Source organism: Cervus elaphus, chromosome 7 (genome assembly GCF_910594005.1).
Source record: "Cervus elaphus chromosome 7, mCerEla1.1, whole genome shotgun sequence".
Classification (NCBI taxonomy): Eukaryota; Metazoa; Chordata; class Mammalia; order Artiodactyla; family Cervidae; genus Cervus; species Cervus elaphus.
Genome location: NC_057821.1, coordinates 27,526,026 through 27,538,026, shown reverse-complemented (window position 1 = coordinate 27,538,026; position 12,001 = coordinate 27,526,026).

The window sequence follows — 12,001 nt, the reverse complement described above, 5'->3', positions numbered from 1 at the left end:
TATTGCCTCTTAGTACTTCCAAGTCCTATGGTTAAGGGCAGAAAAGGAAGCAGGACTCTGAGGGACCCAGACCTTTGGGGATTTGTCAAGCTCCTTAAATTTTAGAGGTGCCTGGGGAGTAAGCCCGCAGGCTGTGGCTCTACTTCACTGACAGTGTAGGATGGCTGCTGTAGCTACTGGTTGGATAGGCAGTACCCAATTTCTGATTGTTTGCGTGTGTTTGTTTTTGTGTGCACAAACTACTTTTTTCAACCCATTAATTAAAGGGGGAACAGTAAGCTGTACAACCTGTTCACAGAAGAATTCAAAGTACTACATATTGATAGATTCAAGCATGCTTCAACAAAGGAAACTATAAGCAAGACGAAAAGACAGCCTTCAGAATGGGAGAAAATAATAGCAAATGAAGCACCAGACAAAGAACTAATCTCAAAAATATACAAGCAACTCCTGCAGCTCAATTCCAGAAAAATAAACAACCCAATCAAAAACTAAGAACTAAACAGACATTTCTCCAAAGAAGACATACAGATGGCTAACAAACACATGAAAAGATGCTCAACATCACTCATTATCAGAGAAATGCAAATCAAAACCTCAATGAGGTACCATTACACGCCAGTCAGAATGGCTGCTATCCAAAAGTCTACAAGCAATAAATCCTGGAGAGGGTGTGGAGAAAAGGAAACCCTCTTACACTGTTGGTGGGAATGCAAACTAGTACAGCCGCTATGGAGAACAGTGTGGAGATTCCTTAAAAAACTGGAAATAGAACTGCCATATGACCCAGCAATCCCACTCCTGGGCATACACATCAAGGAAACCAAAACTGAAAGAGACACGTGAACCCTAATGTTCACTGCAGCACTGTTTATAATAGCCAGGACATGGAAGCAACCTAGATGTCCATCAGCAGATGAATGGATAAGAAAGCTGTGGTACATATACACCATGGAATATTACTCATCCATTAAAAAGAATACATTTGAATCAGTTCTAATGAGGTGGATGAAACCGGAGCCCATTATACAGAGTGAAGTAAGCCAGAAAGAAAAACACGAATACAGTATACTAACGCATATATATGGACTTTAGAAAGATGGTAACGATGACCCTATATGCAAGACAGAAAAAGAGACACAGATGTATAGAACAGACTTTTGGACTCTGTGGGAGAAGGCAAGGGTGAGATGATCTGAGAGAATAGCATTGAAACATGTATACTATCAATTGTGAAACAGACCGTCAGCCCAGGTTTGATGCATGAGACAAGTGCTCGGGGCTGGTGCACTAGGATGACTCAGAGGGATGGGATGGGGAGGGAGGCGGGAGGGGGGTTCAGGATGGGGAACACATGTAAATCCATGGCTGATTCATATCAATGTATGGCAAAAACCACTACAATATTGTAAAGTAATTAGAGTCCAACTAATATAAATAAATGAAAAAAAAATAAAGCATGCTTAAATTTATTTACAAATAGATGCAAAACTAGTCAATATTCAAGAAGTTATAATTGGACTCCATTGAATACAATTTGGAATTCTATGGAATTATTCTGATCATTTCTAAAATGCCTATTTTAAAGAAGCCATCTTTTATTTAGCTATTCCTCTATCATTCTTGAAATCTTTTCCTTGTATTGCAAAAAAAGCTATAATTATTTAAAACCTGGAAATATTCACTTTGCTGAATATGTAGAAACATATAATGTTGTAAATCAACTATACTTTAAAATATTAATTAAAAAAATCTTGAAAATAGACAAAATGTAAGGTGTCATGTTGCAGTAGGAAATTGCAACCCACTCCAGTATTCTTGCCCGGGAAATCCCTTGGACAGAGGAGCCTGGAGGGCTACAGTCCATGGGGTCGCAGAGAATCAGACATGCCTGAGTGGCTGAGCACAGCACAACACGGTATAGGACATTAACCACTTTCCCCCGCTCCCTCAGCATATTTATTTCTTACTGCTTTTCCTGGTGAGACAATAATTAAGCTATCCTTCAAAATGCTCTTTGAACCAGCTTTATAATTGTAACAGTTCCATAACAGATTAATTCTCTGAATAAATTCTTTGACTTCTCTACTTGTCTGAGAGGCATGTATATGACTTTATGAAAATTATGTATTTTTGTAATTTAAAAATTAATGAAAAATTTTATGTTAAATATAAGCAAAACCCTTTTTATACAGATAATTTTAAGGATAAGCATATTGCAAAAATCCCATGTTATTAACATAAAAATAGGGAACAGTGAAAAAGCAGGTATAATATACCTAAACATTCTTCCCCTACAGATCGGAAGAGAATCGGAAAAGACACACAGACTTTTCTAGATCCCCCAGAGAAGGCTGGGCTTTGGATCTTTATTCTAAACTGAAAGCTTCTTATATTCATGGATCCCTGTCTCATTATTTATTTATTGGCTGTGCTGGGACTTCCTTTTTGTGTGAGGGCTTTCTCTAGTTGCAACAAGTAGGGGCTACTCTTTAGTTGCGGTGCACGGGCTTATCATTGTAGTGGCTTCTCTTATTGTGGAGCACAGCCTCTAGGGCACACGGGCTTTAGAAGGGGCAGCATGTGATCTCAGTAGTTGCGGCTCCTGGGCTCTAGAACACAGGCTCAGTAGTTGTAGAGCACGGGCTTAGTTGCTCTGGGGCATGTGGGATCTTCCTGGATCAGGGATCAAACCATGTCACCTTTGTCAGTTCAGTTCAGTCACTCAGTCGTGTCTGACTCTTTGTGACCTCATGGACTATAACACTCCAGGCCTCCCTGTCCATCACCAACTCCCAGAGTTTACTCAAACTCATGTCCATTGAGTTGGTGATGCCATCCAACCATCTCATCCTCTGTCGTCCCCTTCTCCTCCCACCTTCAGTCTTTCCCAGCATCAGGGTCTTTTCCAACAAGTCAGTTCTTCGCATCAGGTGGCCAAAGTATTGGAGTTTCAACTTCAGCATCAGTCCTTCCAATGAATATTCAGGAATGATTTCCTTTAGGATGGGCGGATTGGATCTCCTGGCACCTTTGTAGCCTTTGTAGGCAGTGGATTCTTTACCACTGAACCACCAGGAAGCTGTTGACTCTTTTCAAGTGCTGAGGTGATTTTTATATTTTAAAGATGCATTTTTTGGTTTATCATAAATCTGTGTAGAATATTATATGTTTTACTGTACATTTTACATGTTTATTATGTTTACCTTATGCACAAGTGTGGGGCAGTACTTTATGAGCAATGTAACCAACTTTAAAGGGTTATTTTTTCTGTATACAAGACTTGCCTGCCCAAGAATCAACTTCCTTGTGTAAGATGGGACTCCACTCCCTTGACATTTCCATGGGGAAACAGATTTATTTTTTTGGTTTATCTCCCCTGAACTCTATTTCTGCTTCATTGCTATACATGCAGTTGAGACTCAGGCTCTCTCTCCAGTCTCAATGGAGTATCTTCACTATTTGGCCCCATAGAATCCTGTTCTTTACCTTTGACACAGTTATACCAATTTGCAGTCAGTCCTGATAATTTTGAGTAATGTTCATCTCCTCCGGAATATAAGTTTCATGGAAGAGGGTGTGTACCGCAAAGACTAGGGATACTCCCTGTCACGTTGTTGTTCAGTCATCCAGTTGTGTCCGACTCTTTGCGATCCCATGTACTGCAGCACACCAGGCCTTCCTGTCCCTCACCACCTCCTGAAGTTTGCTCAAGTTCATGTCTATTGCATTGCTGATGCCATCTAACCATCTCATCCTCTGACACCCTCTTCTCCTTCTGACCTCAATCTTTCCTAGCACCAGGAACTTTTCCAACGAGTCGGCTGTTTACATCAGGTAACGAAAATAGTGGAGCTTTGGCTCCAGCGTTAGTCCTTCCAATGAGTATTCAGGGTTGATTTCCTTTAAGATTGAGTGGTTTGATCTCCTTGCTGTCCAAGGGACTCTCAGGAGTCTTCTCCAGCACCACAGTCTGAAGGCATCTGTTCTTTGGCACTCTGCCTTCAACAGTACGTGACACTAAGACCATAGCCTTGACTATATGGACCTTTGCCGGCAGAGTAATGTCGCTGCTTTTCAACACACTGTCTAGGTTTGTCATAGCTTTCCTGCTGAGAAGCAATCCTCTTCCAGTTTCATGGCTGCAGACACCATTCGCAGTGATTTTAGAGTCCAAGAAGAAGAAAATCTGTTACTACTTCCACTTTATCCTCTTCTGTTTGCCATGAAGTAATGGGGCTGGATTTAGTTTTTTTAAATACTTTTTAAAGCCAGCTCTTTCACTCTCCTCCTTCTTCTGTCATACAGAGGCTCAGAATAAATGTTTATTCGATGAATATGTTTGTCATACAAAGACAAATATCATATGGTATCGCTTATATATGGAATCTAAAAAAATGGTAGAAATGAACTGATTTACAAAGGAGAAATACAGTGATAGATGTAGAAAACAAACCTATGATTACCAGTGGAGAAAGTGGTGGGGGAGGGATAAATTGGGAAACTGAGATTGACATATATACACAGACAATTATGTATAAAATAGATAACTAATTAGGGCCTGCTGTGTAGCATAGAGAACTCTACTCAGTATTCTGTAATGACCTAAATGTGAAAAGAATCTAACAAAGAGAGGATATATGTATATGTATAAACAGGCACTCTTTGTTGCACTGTGGAAACTAATGCAACATTGTAAATCAACTGTACTCCAATAAAAATTAAAACATGATTTATTAAAAATTTAAAAAGTGTTGAAAACAATGAACAAATGGAAGAAATGCAATGTTCTAAAATTGCAGTAAAATGACAAGTGAATATAACTATTCCACAAAAATCAAGGAAACAACGATTTGAGCCAAAATACTGAACTTTAAAAAATAAAGAATGTTTGTATACTGAATGTATATGTTTTCTTTTTTGTATTGATGCTAGGAGTTCAGGTTAAATATGTGGCCCATTTCTAAGAAGTGTAATTATAATATACTCTCACAGGACTTTACCTTACATTTCCATCTTTGTTTTCTTTTTTTATCGACTCCTTCTACTTACTTTAGTTTGTATCATTGTTCTGAAATCATTTGTATGAGTGCTCTAAATCTTTACTTAGAATAAGGTAGTTTATAAATAAATACATAACAACTACACTTGAGTGAAATATTTAACTGAGTCATGGGACTTTGCTGATCACTACTTTCTCTGTGTCACTTTCTCCTTTTTGGCTCCTGCAATGCAAACCCTTCCACTCATCTGTCCCAGTGTCTCTTCTTGGCCCTGGATGGGTCTCTTTGCACCAGCTTTAACAATGTTCCAGTTTCCAAGGATTCTCTCCTCATCTCCCTCTTGATGCTATATCTGGGAAGTCCTGTTCACATCCCAGAAGTCGGCCCTCCCTCACTACTCATGACTTCCTCATCTACATCTCCTGCTCAGTCCCTTTCTTGAGCCACAGAACTACATTGTCCTCTACCTTCTACACACTTGACCTACCTTGTGACTCAAGAGGTGGTTTTTGTTTTTTATTAAGAGGAGAGGATAAGCTAAGCCATTTAATTAGTAAACATTTCCAGATTTTATGTAGATTTGAGTATCACCTCTTTGTATAACAATGCAATTCAATGCAAAGTTGTTGAAAATGTCACACATTCCTCTCATTTTTGCTTGCAGAAAGTTTTCCTCTCTGAATTCTTTTGATGAATGTGCCCAGGATAGAAATCTGAGACTCTTCCTTGATGCTTCCTCTTAGTGATCACTTCGAGTGTCATCTCTGTCATCTCTCTCTTTCCAAATGTCACATACCTCCTCCCCAGAAGTTTCTGTTTTTGTTTTAGTTGAGAGGCCGAAAGAAGGAGGCACAGGGGAGCAAAAGATAATAAACAAGTGGAATAAAGGGCACTGATGTCCAGTGTGCGGTGTGATGAATTTTTTCGTACGCACGTAGCTGAGTAACCACGCCCAGATCGTGTTATCTGATAGCTCCCTGGTGTCCCTAAGTGTCCTCTCAAGCTTCCAGGACCTCCTCGTCTGACTTCTGCCACCACAGACGCATTTTGCCTATTCTTTAACTTTACATATGAGGAATCCTGTAGCCTGTAGCCTTTTGTGTGTTGTTTCCTGTGTCCACGTCCATTTTTCTAACATTCCTTCTCTGCATCTCCTTTCCCTCCCTCCGTGTCCTCCTGCAGGGAAGCCGTTTTTTTCAGTACAGAGCGCTGGCCACAAGGGGGCAGCAGAACACGGTGGAACCTGCGCTGATCCAGCAGAGCAGCCCTTCTCTTGGCCCCTGGGTTTCTCCTTCTATCCCGGTAATACCCTGTTTCTGGGCTGCCTCTCAAGCAGCCGCTGCAAGTTGATTCTGCTGCTTCCCTCTCTGATACTGCTGCTTTAGAGAGGATTTCTGGAGTGGAAGATTGGAGTTTGTCTCCAATTCTAGATCATGCACTCCTTTTAGTAATGTATTTTCAACAAACAAAATATTGTACAGATTATAAAAACAAACACAAATAACACATTAAAAAAGAGTTAAGATGAAAGGTATTCTAGCATTTCTTCTGCCTCCCCTCCTGCCCCCAGATCCCTGGAGCACCTCTGAAGCTGGTTCGCCCCTACCTGGTGGCCCCTGTTTAGGACTCAGCTGAGTTTTTGTGAGGCCTGGAGCCTGTGGATTTGACACACATAACTCTGGGCAGGTCCCTTCATGTTGTTGGACCTCTGTCTCTCAGCTGTAAAATGAGGAAAGTAAAACTTTCCTCTGAGGATTGTAATAAAGTATGCAATGTTCAGAGTAAAATGGCACTGGTGAATAGTGTGCCCGAGTGTTTGGTGACATCATGAGAGAGTAGGGCCTGGCCTCAGGGCTTTAGCCCACAACTCAGCCTGTGGAGACAAGTCTCCTGACATGAAAGAACAGGGTGGGCATCCTAGGGACTGTTAGAACTGTTGCAGGAAGGGAGATCCCTTCCAGGTCCCGAAAATGGGCTCTTGTCTAACACTTGGAAATGAATTGTCTGAGGAAACACACACGCTGACAAAGCAAGTGATTTTATTGGAAAAGGGCGCCCTGTTGGAGAGCAGTAGGGTAAGAAAACCCAGGAGAACTGCTCGGCCACGGGCTGGCAGTCTTGGGTTTTATGGGGATGGGATTAGTTTCCTGGTTGTCTTTGTCCAATCAACCTGATTCAGAGTCCTTCCTGGTGGCGCACGCATTGCTCAGCCAGCGAGAAGGATTCTGGGAGGTAGTTGGACACGTGTGTCTACTTTTGACCTTTCCTGAACTCTTCCGGTTGGTGGTTGCTTATTAATTCCATGTTCCTTACCAGGACCTCCTATCATAAAAGAACTCCTGCAAATGTTTACTAGCGTGCCTGGCCAGAGTGGGTGGTTTTCATCATTGTGCTTCCCCAAATAGAACCAGCCTCTCAGGCCTCACCTGCTTTTCCTGCCCCAGACCTCTCTTCTCTGACTCTCCCAGGGACAGAGGCCAAAGTGTCAGAACTTCAAGCGGTTCTCGGATGTTGGTACTCAAATCCCTCTGAGCTGGACTTGTCTGACTACCCTTGGCCATGGGTGGGCCTGCTCTATGGGATTGGAAGAGTGAGTAAATACTTCCTAGGTCACTGAGTGGGCATATACTCAGGTCCTGTACTCAGGGCACGTACACAGCTCACTGCCGTGTGGTCAGTACAAACACTCACACTGTAAATCATACCCTGACATCTCAGTGCCTGGGGACTTGCGTGAGACACTCTGGGCAGACGTGTCCATTCTGGTGTCCCGTCCCACATGTGCCAGGGTAAATGCAGGGGGATCCTACCCCTTCCTTTTTGTCCTTTTCTCCTCTCCCTTTCTCCTTCCCTCCCTCCTTCTTTCCTTCCTTTCCCCTGCTCTTTCCTTTCCTACAGCTTCTTTCTGTCTGCCTTCTTTCCCTTTAGATCCCTAATGTTGAACCTGAATCTGGCCTCTGTACCCCGACACCGTATTAAATCTCGGAAACAGAGTGTTGGGTGAAGTAGAAAATAGTAGTTTTATTGCTTTGTCAGGCAAAGGCGGCCACAGTAGACTAATGCCCTCAAAACCACGTGATCCTCCCTGAAGAGGGCAGTGAGGAGTTCTATAGTGATGTTTTCAAAAAAGGCATGATCAGCTTGCGGACATTCTTCTGATGGGTTGGTGGTGAGGTGAGTGGGAGTCAGCATCATCAGCCTTCTGGTTCCAACTGATCTGGGGTCTCTGTGCTTGTGGTTGGCATACCATCCTTGTTAAACATTAACTCCCCCCACCCCCCACGCCCTCATGGGGGTTTCAGTATCTCTGAAATAACTCAAAGATATTTTTGTGTGTTTTCTTTGATGGGGAAACACCGACCTTGCCCCAAGGCCACACTACTGTACCTCTGACTGTTCCTCTCTTATCTCCCATCGCCTCCCTTCCTTAATTAATGGCCACTTGAACCTGCCTGTTGGACTCAGGGAAGGTCTTGGAGGTTGAATGAATCCTATTTTCTGTAATCAGAGAAATTCGGGGCACAGAAAGGCTTTTGTGCCCAGGAGTCCCACGGGTTCCCGCTTGGTATCGTAATCTTTTATTGGTGAAATAAAACATATTATATTTTCTGTAAGCCTGTGTGACTCCTCAGTCTCCCTCCTTTACCTTTAGATATAGCAAAGAGTCGGACACATCTTGGGGACTGAACAACAACAAGAACAATCTCAGGGCGTGGGTGGGAGCGATGCCTTTTCATGTTCCTGGAAGGAATCTCAGACTTCGGAATCAGAGTGGATTGTCTACTCCGGGGGTGGTGGAGTCAGTGCCATGGATCCGGTGGACTCTGCAGCTGACCTCTGGGTGGGCCGGGCAGCAGCCACTCTTGGGAAGGACTGAGGGGCCTAAGGGTGTCCTGATCCACCTTTGCTGGATATTCCAGTTTTGGAGATGACAGCCTGTGGTGGGAGGGCCTCTCCTTCCTCAGCAAGGGACAGAAGTGCAGGTTCAGAGGAAGGTCATGGCCCGCAGTGTGCCCTTGGGCTCTGCCCAGCAGGCTTCCAGGGCAGACCTTGCCCACCAGCCAGGATATCATGGTTAGAGAACAAAAGAAACCTTTTAAGATTGAAATAAAATCATTGCCTCTGGAGTGTGTGTGTGTGTCTTTCTAAAAATAGCTATCAAAGGAATTGTTCAAACTTTGCCTACAGTATAAATTAATCTAGTGAACCATTCAACTTAACAATGTCAAGGATAATAAGCTTTCCCAGATTGCATATTATTTAAAACAGGAGTTTAATTCTTTTCATCTACTGTAACATTTAAAAAATCACAATTCATTTTATATCACTATGGTTTTATGGATTAGGAGTTTTCTGAAACTGTTTTGAAAGCTCTTGAAGCAAATGAAAGATAAGGGATACTATGACTGTTAAATATTAACCCTGTTAGCTTTAGGATAATTTATATTTTGAGAAAGAAAAGTCTTTTGTGGCGAGTGAGCAAGAAGCAGCTGGCACATGACCCTGATGCCTGGGGTGGCGGGAGAGGTCGGTGAAGTTGGCTGTTTTTGTCCACCTTGCCAATGTGTTCAAGTGTCCGTCCAGAAAAATCTTTCTTGTACTTTGTCATTCCCACCCCTCTCTCCTCCCAGTGTGGACTCAAAGGGCTGGCGTTCAGGGTGAGATAAGCTTTCTGATTAGATCATCTTGGGGCGTGTGTGAGTCCAAGGTCCCTGCTTGTTCCTGTTTCCTGTGGAATCCTGTGGAGCTGGGGTGGGCTGGGCTGGGTTTGAGGGCTGGGGGAGGATTGAGGAGGCAGTCTCCCTGCCTCTCTAACCCCTCCCTCCTCTGTGAGGGATTTGGACTAAGTGTCCCTGATGGCAGCACTCATGTCTTACTTCATGTCTGTCTGCACGTGTGAGAATGAAGTAGCATAAATGGAATTTGTGCGGCTCGGTTCTTGACACATAACAAGTATTCAATAAAAGATGGTTGTCATAAAATTCACTTAATGTTTCTGAGGCCTTAAAAAGTCTCCTCGTGGTGAAGGCATTGGTGGTGTAAGTGGGGGATAGAGATTAAGGGGGCCCTGGAGGCTAATTTTTGAACTTGTCTCGTTAGATCTCCTGCGGTTAATATAAATATTCCAAATATTCCTGGGTCCAGGTGGATATTAGAGGGAGTGGACCTTTTGGGGAAGACAAAGTGGGGTGTGTTCAGGTATACCCTGATGCTCTGGGTTTTCCCAGAGCTGTAACACCTCAGACCAGACTTGTGGGCACTAATCAACAATTTGTGGCTTTGTGGGTCTGCCGGTCCTTACTCTGTGGAGACAAATATAATGGGTCATTCAGAACAACCCAGAGTGAACACAGGCTGAGAGAGATTTTCTGAGTGTGTGGTTGTGAATCTGTGAGGTTTGGTTTTCTCATCTGTAGAATGAAGACAATAGTGACAACCACCAGGCAGAGATGAGGAGGGAAAGACACCAGCCCAAGTCACTTCAGACCTGACTCACTGACACTGGGACACTGGCAGGCTTGAGGGGGCATTGTGCTTGTGTGTGCTTAGCCAGTCAGTTGTGTCCGACTCTTTGTGACCTCATGGGCTGTAGCCTGCCAGGCTCCTCTGTCCATGGGATTCTCCAGTCAAGAACACTGGAGTGCGTTGCCATGCTCTCCTTCAGGGGATCTGAACGCAGCCTCTCACTCTGCAGGCAGACTCTTTACCATCTGAATTACCAGGGAAGCCCTGAGGGAGCATTAGTGTTGGTTGAACCTGGTGTTGCCAGTCCATGGCTGTAACTAGTGGTCTTTTTATGTCTGGGGTAGACAGGAAAGCTGGAGAAGGCAATGGCACCCTACTCCAGTACTCTTGCCTGGAAAATCCCATGGACGGAGGAGCCTGGTAGGCTGCAGTCCATGGGGTTGTGAAGAGTCGGACATGACTGAGCGACTTCACTTTCACGCATTGGAGGAGGAAATGGCAACCCACCCAGGGATGGCGGAGCCTGGTGGGCTGCCGTCTATGGTGCCGCACAGACTTATCAGCAACTTAGCAGCAGACAGGAAAGCAGAGATGGGCAGATGGTGGGGCTGTTGTAGCCTTCCACAGGTTGACTCTATTAGTTCAGAGTTAGCAGTCTTCCTGTTTCTCTGTGGACTAGAGTGTTGTGAAATTGTATGAGGTTGAGTAGCTCATGTGCTGCGGAAGAGACTCCTGCCTGTCAGCTCAAACAATGCTTATGGAGTGCTTCTTATATGCTGGGAAAGAGTACCTCCTCTCCTGGATTCCCTCGACATTCCTCAGGTGAACACAGGTCAGGGCTGTGAAAGAGACAGGGTGCCACCAAAACCCCAAAAGGCTTGTGTATGGATCTCATAATGGAGGTCAGGAGGTCAGCAAAGCATGCCTTGAGCAAGGTCATTTGAGGTGAGAGCTGTACAGTGGACCGTGAGGAATGTGGGGGAGGAGGGGGAGGGCAGGATCATCCAGTGGCTGGTGAGACCAGTAAGGGGGCAGCTGGGAGAAACACTGGATGAGGTCAGACAGGAAGTTGGAGGCCTCAGAGCCACAGAGGAGAGGTTGAAGCAGAGGGGTCCCTTGAAGCGTGAGGCATAAATTTGACATAAACTGACCTGCGAGCATCATTACATTGGAAGGAAAATGACCTGGAGGGAGTGAGGCTGGAGGTGGGGCAGGAGACCCGTGAGGAAAACTCTGTGTCAGCATAGAAATGAGAGTATGTGATGGCTGTTAACATGAATTTGTGAAAAATCTTTAATGTTTTGGAAGCATGTTTTATGGGAGAGTGGGATGTGAAAGATGCCCTTCATGTTTCCGGCAGAGAAAAATGGTTGAACACAGGTGACCTTTATTAGTAAGAAAAATTCAGGAAGGGATGAGCTGGAGAGGAAGAGCAAGTCCCGTTGTTTTTTTTTTTTTTTTTTGAGACCAGAGAATCAGGCCTTTCCTGGTGTTCACTAGGCCTGGCAGAAAGGGGGTCTGAATGGCTGTAC